This window comes from Chrysochloris asiatica, unplaced genomic scaffold, assembly GCF_000296735.1.
Source record: "Chrysochloris asiatica unplaced genomic scaffold, ChrAsi1.0 scaffold00469, whole genome shotgun sequence".
Taxonomy (NCBI): Eukaryota; Metazoa; Chordata; class Mammalia; order Afrosoricida; family Chrysochloridae; genus Chrysochloris; species Chrysochloris asiatica.
The window spans coordinates 985,263-996,587 of NW_006408987.1; the positions used below are offsets into that span (position 1 = coordinate 985,263).

General features: G+C 40.2%; 1 non-coding gene across 1 annotated transcript; it reads right to left on the reverse strand.

Moving 5' to 3' along the window:
* Positions 1-6,372: 6,372 nt before the first annotated feature.
* Positions 6,373-6,445, reverse strand: TRNAK-CUU. The gene has a single exon. It is a non-coding gene; the product is annotated as a tRNA-Lys (tRNA).
* Between the last annotated feature and the right edge of the window lie 4,880 nt (positions 6,446-11,325).

The following is an 11,325-nucleotide window of genomic DNA, read 5'->3' on the forward strand; positions in this document are numbered from 1 at the left end:
AAAGACCACTTCAAATTCTATTGGTGCCAAGGGCAATTTCAGTTTCACTAAAGGGATTTGAATCCTAAATTGAAATCAGTAGCCTTCTTCAAGAAAAGGCTAACAATCCTAAATGTGCTGTTTGGCAGGAATCTCTAAACAATGTCTAATGGGTGAATTATAGGAATCTTAACTCTTTGAATAATACAGTCTCCTAGAATCTGCTTTTAATGTCATAACTAGTTAGAACAGGTTAAACATACAAAGACTTCCAGAGGGAATGCTTTTCACATATGGGAATGAAACCTAAGCTTATAATACATTAATAAAAATGTTTCTTTAGGGATGTCATAATTTAGGAAATTATTTTCTTTCCATAATGGCAAGATTGTTGTTGTTGTTGTTAAGATAGAAATACTAATTTGTTAGTGTGTTTTCCTGCCCAAAGTACCTTTTGGAAGTTTTGGAAAGCTTGTGTTTGACCGTTTCTTGATGTCACCATCATCTGATCAGTCACAACCTTCCAATCTCTTTCAAAAGACCCCTTCATATGCTTTTCATACCAAGGGGAATTTCAGTTTCACAAAAAGGATTTGAATTGTAATTGAAATCAGTAGCCTTCTTCGAGAAAAGGCTAAGAATTCTAAAAGTGCCCTTTCTAAACAGTATCTTATGGTTGACTTTTAGGATTCTTAACTCTTTGATTAATATAGTCTCCTGGAATCTGCTTTTAAAGTAATAACTAGTTAGAACAGTCTAATGATACAAAGGATTCAACAGGGTAAGCTTTTTCACATATTGGAATGAAACCTAAGCTTGTAATACATTAATAAGAACGTTTCTTTAGGGATGTCATGATTTAGGAAATTATTTTATTGCCATAATGGCATGATTGAAATACTATCTTGTTAGTGTGTTTTCCTGCCCAAAGAACTTTTGGAAGTTTTGGAAAGCTTGTGTTTGACCGTTTCTTGATTTCACCATTATCCTATCTGTCGCAAACTTCCAATCTCTTTCAAAAGACCCCTTAATATGCTTTATGTACCAAGGGGAATTTCAGTTTCACAGAAAGGAGTTGAATCCTAAGTTGAAATCAGTAGTCTTCTTCAAGAGACAGCTAACAATCCTAAATGTGCTGTTTGGCAGGAATCTCTAAACAATGTCTTATGTTTGATTTATAGTAATCTTAACTCTTTGAATAATACAGTCTCCTAGAATCTGATTTTAAAGTGAAAACTACTTAGAACAGTTTAAAGATACAAAGGATATAACAGGGTAAGCTTTTTCACATATAGGAATGAAACCTGAGCTTTTAATACATTAATGAGAACATTTCTTTAAGGATGTCATGATTTACTAAACTATTTTCTGGCCGTAATGGCAACATAGAAATACTAATTTGATAGTGTGTTTTTCTGCCCAAAGAACATTTTGTAGGTTTTGGAAAGCTTGTGTTAGACCGTTTCTTGATGTCACCATCATCCTATCAGTCACAAACTTGCAATTTCTTTCAAAAGACCCCTTCATATGCTTTTCATACCAAGGGGAATTTCAGTTTCACAAAAAGAGGTTGAATCCTAAATTCAAATTATTAGCCTTCTTTGAGAGAAGGCTAACAATCATAATTGTGCAGTTAAGCAGGAATATCTAAACAATGTATTATGTTTGAATTCTCGAAATCTTAACTCTGTGAATAATACAATCTCCTATAATCTGATTTTATAGTAATAACTAGTTAGAACAGTTTAAAGATACAAAGGATTCAACAGGGAAAGCTTTTCCACATATAGCAATGAAACCTAAATGTGCTGTTTGGCACGAATCTCTAAACAATGTCTTATGGTTGATTTATAGGAATCGTAACTCTTTGAATAGTACAGTCTCCTAGAATCTGCTTTTAAAGTAGTAACTAGTTACAACAGTTTAAAGATACAAAGGATTCAACAGGGAAAGCTTTTTCACATATGAACGTTTCTTTAGGGATGTCATGATTTAGGAAACCATTTTCTTGCCGTAATGGCAATATAGAAATCCTAACTTTCTAGTGTGTTTTCCTGCCCAAAGAACCTTTTGGGAGTTTTGGAAAGCTTGTGTTTGACCATTTCTTGATGTGACCATCATCCTATCAGTCACAAACTTCCAATCTCTTTCAAAAGATCCCTTCAAATGCTTTTTGTACCAAGGGGAATTTCAGTTCCACAAATAGGAGTTGAATCATAAATTGAAATCAGTAACCTTCTTTCAGAGAATGCTAAGAATCCTAAATGTGCTGTTTGTCAGGAATTTCTTAAAAATGTCTTAAGGTTGACTTACAGTTATCATAAGTCTTTGAATAATACAGTCTCCTAGAATCTGCTTTTAAAGTAATGACTAGTTAGAACAGTTTAAAGATAGAAAAGATTCAACAGGGAAAGATTTTCACATGTGGGAATGAAACCTAAGCTTGTAATACATTAATGAGAGCGTTTCTTTAAGAATGTCATGATTTAGGAAACTATTTTCTTGCCATAATGGCAACATAGAAATCCTAACTTTTTAGTGTATTTTCCTGCCCAAAGAACATTTTGGGAGTTTTGGAAAGCTTGTATTTGATCGTTTCTTGATGTCACCATCATCCTATCAGTCACAAACTTCCAATCTCTTTCAAATGACCCCTTCATATGCTTTTCATAATAAGGGGAATTTCAGTTTCACAAAAAGGGGTTGAATCGTAAATTGAAATCAGTAGCCTTCTTCAAGAGAAGGCTAACAATACTAAATGTGCTGTTTGGCAGGAATCTCTAAACAATGTCTAATAGTTGACTCATAGGAATCTTAACTCTTTCAATAATGCAGTGTCCTATAGTCTGCTTTTAAAGTAATAACTAATTAGAACAGATTAAAGGTACAAAGGATTCAACAGGGAAAGCATTTTCACCTATGGGAATGAAATCTAAGCTTGTAATACATTAATAAGAACGTTTCTTTAGGGATGTCATGATTTAGGAAACTATTTTTTTTGCCGTAATGTCAAAATAGAAATACTAACATCTTAGTCTGTTTTTTCTGCCCAAAGAACCTTTTGGAAGTTTTGGAAAGCTTGTGTTTGTCCGTTTCTTGATGTCACCATCATCTTTTCACAAATTTCCAATCTCTTTCAAAAGACCCCTTCATATGATTTTTGTACCAAGGGAAATTTCAATTTCACTAAAAGGAGATGAATCCTAAATTTAAATCAGTAGCCTTCTATGAGAGAAGGCTAACAATACTAGATGTGTTGTTTGTCAGGAGTCTTTAAACAATGTCTCATGGTTGACTTATAGGAATCTTAACTCTTTTAATAATACAGTCTCCTAGAATCTGCATTTGAAATAATAACTATTTAGAAAAGTTAAAAGATACAAAGGATTCAATTGGGGAAGCTTTTTCACATATGGGAATGAAACCTAAACTTGTAATACATTAATAAGAATGATTCTTTAGGGATATCATGATTCAGGAAACTATTTTCTTGCTGTAATGGCAAGATAGAAATCCTGAATTGTTAATCTGTCTTCCTGCCCAAAGAACCTTTTGGAAGTTTTTTAAAGCTTGTGTTTGTCCATTTCTTGATGTCACCAATCATCCTATCAGTCACAAACTTCCAATATCCTTCAAAAGACCCCTTCAAATGCTTTTCGTACCAAGGGGAATTTCAATTTCACAAAGAGGAGTTGAATCATAAATTGAAATCAGTAGCCTTCTTCTATAGAATGTTAACAATCCTAAATGTGCTGTTTGGAAGGAATCTCTTAACAATGTATTATGGTTCACTCATAGGAATCTTAACTCTTTGAATAATACAGTCTCCTAGAATCTGCTTTTAAAGTAATAACTAGTTTGAATAGTTTAAAGATATAAAAGTATATGAACATATTTGACTTGTCTGACATGTAGCTAGCTCTCAGTATATGGACATGTTGGACTCATCAGCCATATAGCCAGCTCTCTCTGTATGAATATGTTGTACTCATGTGTCTTATAGCTAGTCCTTTATATATACACATGTTGGACTCATGTGCCATGTAGGTAACTGTGAGTATATGGACATGTTTGACTCATCTGCCATGAAGCTAGTACTCTGTGTATGGACATGCTGGACTACCCTGCCATGTAGCTAACTTTCAGTACATGAACACGTCGCACTCATCTGCCATGTAGCTAGCTCTCAGTATATGGACACTTTGGACTCTTCTGCCATGTAGCTAGAACTCTGTATATGGAAATGTTGCACTTCTCTGACATGTAACTTTTTCAGTATGAACATGTCAGACTCATCTGCCTTGCAGGTTGTCCTCTATATATGCACATGATGGACTCATCTTCAATGTAGGTAACTCTCCGTATATGTACACATTGGACTCATTTGCCATGTATCTAGGACTCTGTATATGGACACGTTGAACTACTCTGCCATGTAGCTAGCTCTCTGTATATGGACATTTTTGACTCGTCTGCCATGTAGCTAGCTCTCTGTGCATGGATATGTTGGACTGATTGCCATGTAGTTAGCTCTCTGTATATGAACATATTGGATTTCTCTGCCATGTAGCAAGCTCTCTGGATATGGATATGTGGGATTCATCAGCCATATAGCAAGCTCTCTGTGCATGTATATGTTGGACTTATCTGCCATGTTGATAGCTCTCTGTATATGAATATATTGTATGTGTCTGCCATGTAGCTAGCACTCTGTATATGGACATGTTGGACTCATCAGCCATGTAGCCACCTCTCTCTGTAGAAACATTTTGGACTCATGTGCCTTGTAGCTAATCCTCTCTATATACACATTTTGGACTCATCTGCCATGTAGCTAACTCTCAGTATATAGATATGTTGGACTCATCTGCCATGTAGCTAGAACTCTGTATATGTAAATGCTGCAAAATTGTGCCATGTAGCTACCTCTCTGCATATGGGCATATAGGACTCGTCTGCTATGTAACTAGCTCTCTCTGTAAGGATATGTTTGATTGATCTGCCATGAGGGTAACTCACTCTATATGAACATGTTGGACTTGTCTGCCATGTAGCTAGCTCTCTATATGGACTTGTTGGACTCATCAGCCCTGTAGCCAGCTCTCTCTGTATGAACATATTGGAATCATCTGCCTTGTAACTAGTCCTCTATATATACATATATTGGACTTAACTGACATGTAGCTAGCTCTTAGTAAATGGACATGTTTGTCTCATCTGCCATGTAGCTAGTACTCTGTATATAACCATGATGGACTGCCCTACCATGTAGCTAGCTCTCAGTATATGGAAACGTTGGACTCATCTGCCATGTAGCTAGAACGCTGTATATGCTTACTCTCTGTATGTGGACATTTTGGACTCATCTGCCATGTAGCTAGCTCTCAGTACATGGACATGTTGGACACATCTGCCATGTAGCTAGCTCTCAGTATATGGACACTTTGGACTCATCTGCCATGTAGCTAGAACTCTATATATGGAAATGTTGCACTACTCTGCCATGTAGCTAGCTATCTGTATATGGACATTTTGGAATCTTCTGCCATGGAGCTACCTCTCTGTGCCTGAATATGTTGGACTGAACTGCCATATAGGTAGCTCTCTGTATATGAACATATTGGACTTGTATCCTATGTAGTTAGCTCTCAGTTTATGGATATATTGGACTCATCAGCCATGAAATCAGCTCTCTGTGTATGAACATGTTGGACTCATCTGCCTCGTAGCTTGCCCTCTAAATATGCACATGTTGTAGTACTCCGACATGTAGCTAGCTCTCTGCATATGTTCATTTTGGTCTGCCATGTAGCTAGATGTCTGTGCATGGATATGTTGGACTGATCTGCCATGTAATTTTCGCTCTGTATATGTACATATTGGACTTGTCTACCATGTAGTTAGCTCTCTTTATATGGATATGCTGGAGTCATCTGCCATGTAGCTAAAACTCTGTATATGGAAATGTTGCACTACTCTGCCATGTAGCTAACTCTGTATATGGACATTTTGGACTCATCTTCCATGTAGCTAGTTCTCTGTTCATGGATATGTTGGACTTATCTGCCATGCAGGTAGCTTTCTGTATACGAATATTGGGCTTGTGTAGGAAGCCAGAGCCTTCCAAGACTCATGACTACCTTGAGACCAAACTTGCCTAGCAACAATAACGTCAGCACTAGAAACTTACATGTGAATGTGACTGAGCCATTTCGTGGAAAAGGAAACTTGTGCGCTCGTCAAAACCACAATGACTTGGCAGATCTGCCCTATATAAGCTTGGAACTTTTTAATAAACTTTGTCACTTGCCATCAGCATGTGTCCCTTACCTAATCACGGATCCCTGTCTTTCCCTCGAGTAACCCATGTTCGGAGCAGGAATCCGATAAATGGCACCCACGTGGGGCTCGAAGCCACGACCCTGGGATTAAGAGTCCCATGCTTTACCGACTGAGCTAGCCGGTGGTGACGACCTCTGCATGCTATCATGCCTCTTGCAAAGGATCTCCTTCATCCCTCTCCAGAGGAGGAGAAGAGGAAACCAATAGAGCACCGTGTCCATCAATCAATCCCTTTTAAGAAACTAAGAGAACTAAAACAGGCTTGTGCTCAATATGGCCCCAATGCCCCTTTTACGCAGGCTCTAATAGAACTATTATCTGAGGAGGCCCTTCCCCCTGCATACTGGAAAAACATAGCCCAAGCCTGTCTTACAAGAGGGGACTTCCTACCCCGGAAATGGGAATACAAGCAATATCCACCAGGATTTGGGGACCTCTGCCAGAAAAGCATTTCAGGTTAATACTGGGCAGAAGTAGTAGTGCACTTTCAGGGTTAATTATAATTCCTGGAGTTATAAATTCAGATTACACAGGTGAAATAAAGATTCTGGCAAAGACAGAACAGACCATCGTCCCTCTAGAGGCAGGACAGCAAATTGCTCAATTGCTCTTGCTACCTTTAATGGTAAAATTACACCTGACACAGAGCAGGCACTTCAGATAATAGAGAAATAAATTGCTCATTGTGCTCTAAGCAGCCTTGATTATTCCCAACCTTTTGCTGCTTATGTATTACCTACTCCTTATTCTCCTACGGCTGTTTTATGGCAAGAGGCACCACTAAGGTGGATTCATGCAAAGTCCACCCCCAAGAATTTTCTTCTCACATATCCTGAGGCTGTGTCTTAAATCATAGTGGCAGTTCAAGAGAAGAGCTGCCAGTATTTTGGCAAAGATCCTAACATAATTGTTGTGCCTTACAATGCAGCTCAAATTGATTGGCTATTCCAACACTGTACAGAGTGGCAAATCGCTCCAATTGGCTACATGGGTCCTATTGGATCCCACTACCTCAGTGATAAACTTTTACAATTTGCTATTAAACATCAATTTGTCTTCCTCTCGGTGGTATGTAGGCAGCCCATTCCCAGAGCCTCTGTAATATTCACTGATGGCTCCTCAAAAGGATGTGCTGTGTATGGCATAGTTAACAACTTTACAGTCCTTGAGTGCCCAGGTTATTCAGCCCAACAGGCTGAGCTCCTTGCAATTGTTGTGTCTGTGCGAGAGTACACCACCACCCCATGAACATTTATACCGACAGTCTATGCATAGCTACCTCTGTCCCTCTGCTAGAAACTATTTGTGTGATAAAAACTTCCACCTCGATTGTTCAGGATCTGTTTCAACACTCCAGATCCTAATACGTCAGCGAGAACAGCCCATCTTTATTGCCCACATATGGTCTCATAGTAACCTGCCTGGTGCTCAAGCCAGAGGCAATCAAGCTGCTGATGAACAACTTTATATGGTACACTCCAATCTGCAGCACGCTCAGGCATCACATCAATTACATCATCAGAACAGTCAATCCCTGAACAAATTGTTTCACATCCCTCGTGAAGCTGCATGGCAGATCGTTCGTGCTTGTCCTGAGTGCCCCATCCACCAGTCTGTTGGATCTTTTGGAGTCAATCCTCGAGGTTTACGTCCCAATGCATTATGGCAGATGGATGTCACACAAGTCCTGATCTTTGGTCGGCTTAAGTATGTGCATGTTTCTGTAAACACCTTTTCCGGCCTCGTTTGTTGCTCCCCTTAATGGGAGAGAGGACCAGCCAAGTGATAAAACATTGCCTACATGCCTTTGCCGCTATGGGCATACCTCAGAGCATCAAGACAGACAATGTGTCTGGCTATACTAGCGCCTGATTTGGGGAGTTTTGTAAGACCTTCTCTATGAAACATACCACTGGCATTCCCTATAATCCCCAAGGCCATGACATTGTTGAACATGCCACTGTGAAGTCATATCTTGAAAAAATAAAGAAGGGGGAATTCTACCCACACACACCTCAAAATTACATCAACCATGTCACCTTCATCCTTAACTACCTTTTAACTGATGCCTCCGGCCTCACGGCTGCAGAAAGGCACAGTAACCAGGAGCCAAGAGCTCTGAAACCTATGGTGAAATGGAAAGACGCCCTAACAGGCACATGGAAGGGGCGCGACCCTGTTCTCATATGGGGATGAGGCCATGTTTGTGTTTTCCCACAGGATGAACCTGGTCCTAGTTGGATTCCTGAGCGTCTTGTGCAGCATGTGGATGACACAAGCATTGATCCATTGGGCCATCGTCCCGCATCCCCCACTGGTGAGACCCATGTCCTGGAAGGAACGGAATTGGTCACCACTACCCCTCTACGTAAATAACACAGAGATTGGCTTGAATCTTCCCTCAGCAGGACATCTTCAGTGAGAAACTAAGCCCTCCAGCTGCAGCAGGGCTAGTTGCTCTAAACCAATTTGCTACACCAACAACATGATGAACTCGTTGTGCAAGCCCTTTTACAACACCATCAACATGACGCAGCGCTTAGCCTGCTCCAAGTCTAAAAACTGCCATTATAACATCATTAACACTTCCCTCCCTGTATCTATCTTCCTCCCTGAGCCCTATGTTTTCCTTGTGGGCCCTCATACGATAAAAAATGTCACTTCACAGGGAAGGTACGAAAAATTTCATTTGAACTGCACGGGGTGCAACCTCACTTCATGGGTTGCTACCCTAAAGCCTAACATGTATTTTGCTGTCCTAAAAAGACCAGCTTATGTGTTGCTACCAGTAAACATCTCCCAAGAGTGGTATGATGACGTCGGCTTGCAACTTGTTAACGAGTTTACCACGTTGCTTTCTAGATCAAAGTGAGGACTTGGACTTATAGTAATGTGTACAGTGTCTTTTATCACCTTGCTTGTTTCCCTCACCTACACCACAGTTGCACTGACTCAAGAGATTCAGACTGCAGCTACTGTCAACGAGATGATGGACAATGTTACCTACAACTGGGACCAAAAAGAAAAGATTGATCTAGCCATTGAACATCACTTGAATGGACTGTATGATACTGTTAACATACTTGGGGATACTTTGCAGCAGATCATGATCTGGCAAAACCTTGCATGCCATGCTGATTATCGCTCCATTTGTGTAACTAAGCTTGTGTATAATGCCTCGGCATTCCCTTGGCCCATAGTGCAGGCCCATCTGCATGGAGTATGGATTGCTGAGAATATCACCCAAGAATGGAATGAGTTACATGCACAAATATTTGCTATGCATTATGCCCCCTGCCTTCATAGCAAACCTGCAGAACTAGCTAAACAACTTCTATGCAACCTTAAAAATTTGTTCCCTACTATTCCCTCCCTCTCTCAGTTGTGGGGTCCCATTCTAGCTATTGGCATACTTGTCATCTTTGCTTGTCTCCTCCTTCCTTGCCTTCTTCTAATGGCGATAAATCAGAATAAGGTGTTGTGGAGTCGTCTTCACGGCCTCCAGCTAAAGGCACTCCCCCGACACATGCAGACGTGTAGCCAAAGACGGGTAAGGATTGGTGGAACCCCAGTCAACCTAAGACAGAGCCATTGCCTTATGCTGCAATGAGTATCCATGATGGGTAAGCCTGAGGACTCGCACTGCCCACCTAAGACAGGCAACGTCCCTTGTTATAATAAAGAAGGGGATGATGTAGGAAGCCAGAGCCTTCCAAGGCTCATGACTACCTTGAGACCAAACTTGCCTAGCAACAATAACGTCAGCACTAGAAACTTACAGGTGAATGTGACTGAGCCATTTCTAGGTAAAGGAAACTTGTGCGCTAGCCAAAACCATAATGACTTAGCAGATCTGCCCTATATAAGCTTGGAACTTTTTAATAAACTTTGTCACTTGCCATCAGCATGTGTCCCTTACCTAATCGCTGATCCCCGCCTTTCCCTCGAGTAACCCACGGTCGGAGCAGGAATCCGATAGCTTGTCTGCCAGGTAGCTAGCTCTAAGTGTGTGAACATGTTGGACTCATCAGCCATGTAGCCAGCTCTCTCTGTATTAATATGTTCGACTCATCTGCTTTGTAGCTAAGTCTCAGTATATGGACATGTTGGATTGATTTACCATGTATCTAGTACTAAGTATATGACAATGTCGCACAACTCTGCCATGTAGCTAGCTATCTGTATATGGACATTTTGGACTTGTCGGCCATGAAGCTAGCTCTCAGTATAAGGACATGTTGGACTCATCAGCCATACAGCCAGCACTCTCTGTATGAACATGTTGGACTCATCTGCCTTGTAGCTAGTCTTCTATATATACACATGTTGGACTCATCCACCCTGTAGCTAGTACTCTGTATATCAACATGTTGGACTACTCTGCCATGTACCTAGCTCTCTGTATATGCACATTTTGGACTCATCTTCTATGAAGCCAGCTTTCAATATATGGACACGTTGGACTCATCTGCCATGTAGTTAGAACCCTGTATATGGAAACGTTGCACTAATCTGCCATGTAGCTACCTATCTGTATATGGACATTTTGGACACATCTTCCATGTACTTAGCTCTCTATGCATGAATATGTTGGACAGATCTACCATATGGGGAGCTCTCTGTATATGAACATATTGGACTTGTCTGCCATGTAGCCAGCTCTTTGTATATGATCATGTTGGACTCATCTGCCTTTTAGTTACTCCCCTATATATACACATGTTGGACTCATCTGCCATGTAGCTAACTCTCAGTATATGAACATGTTGGACTCATTTGTCATGTAGCTAGAACTGTGTATATGGAAATGTTGGACAACTCTGCCATGTAGCTAGCTCTCTGTGCATGGATATGTTGGACTAATCTTCCATGTAGTTAACTCTCTGTATATGAATATATAGAACTTATCTGACATGTAGCTAGATCTCTGTATATGGACATGTTGGACTCATCAGCCATGTAGCCAGCTCTCTCTGTATGTAATATGTTGGACTCATCTGTATT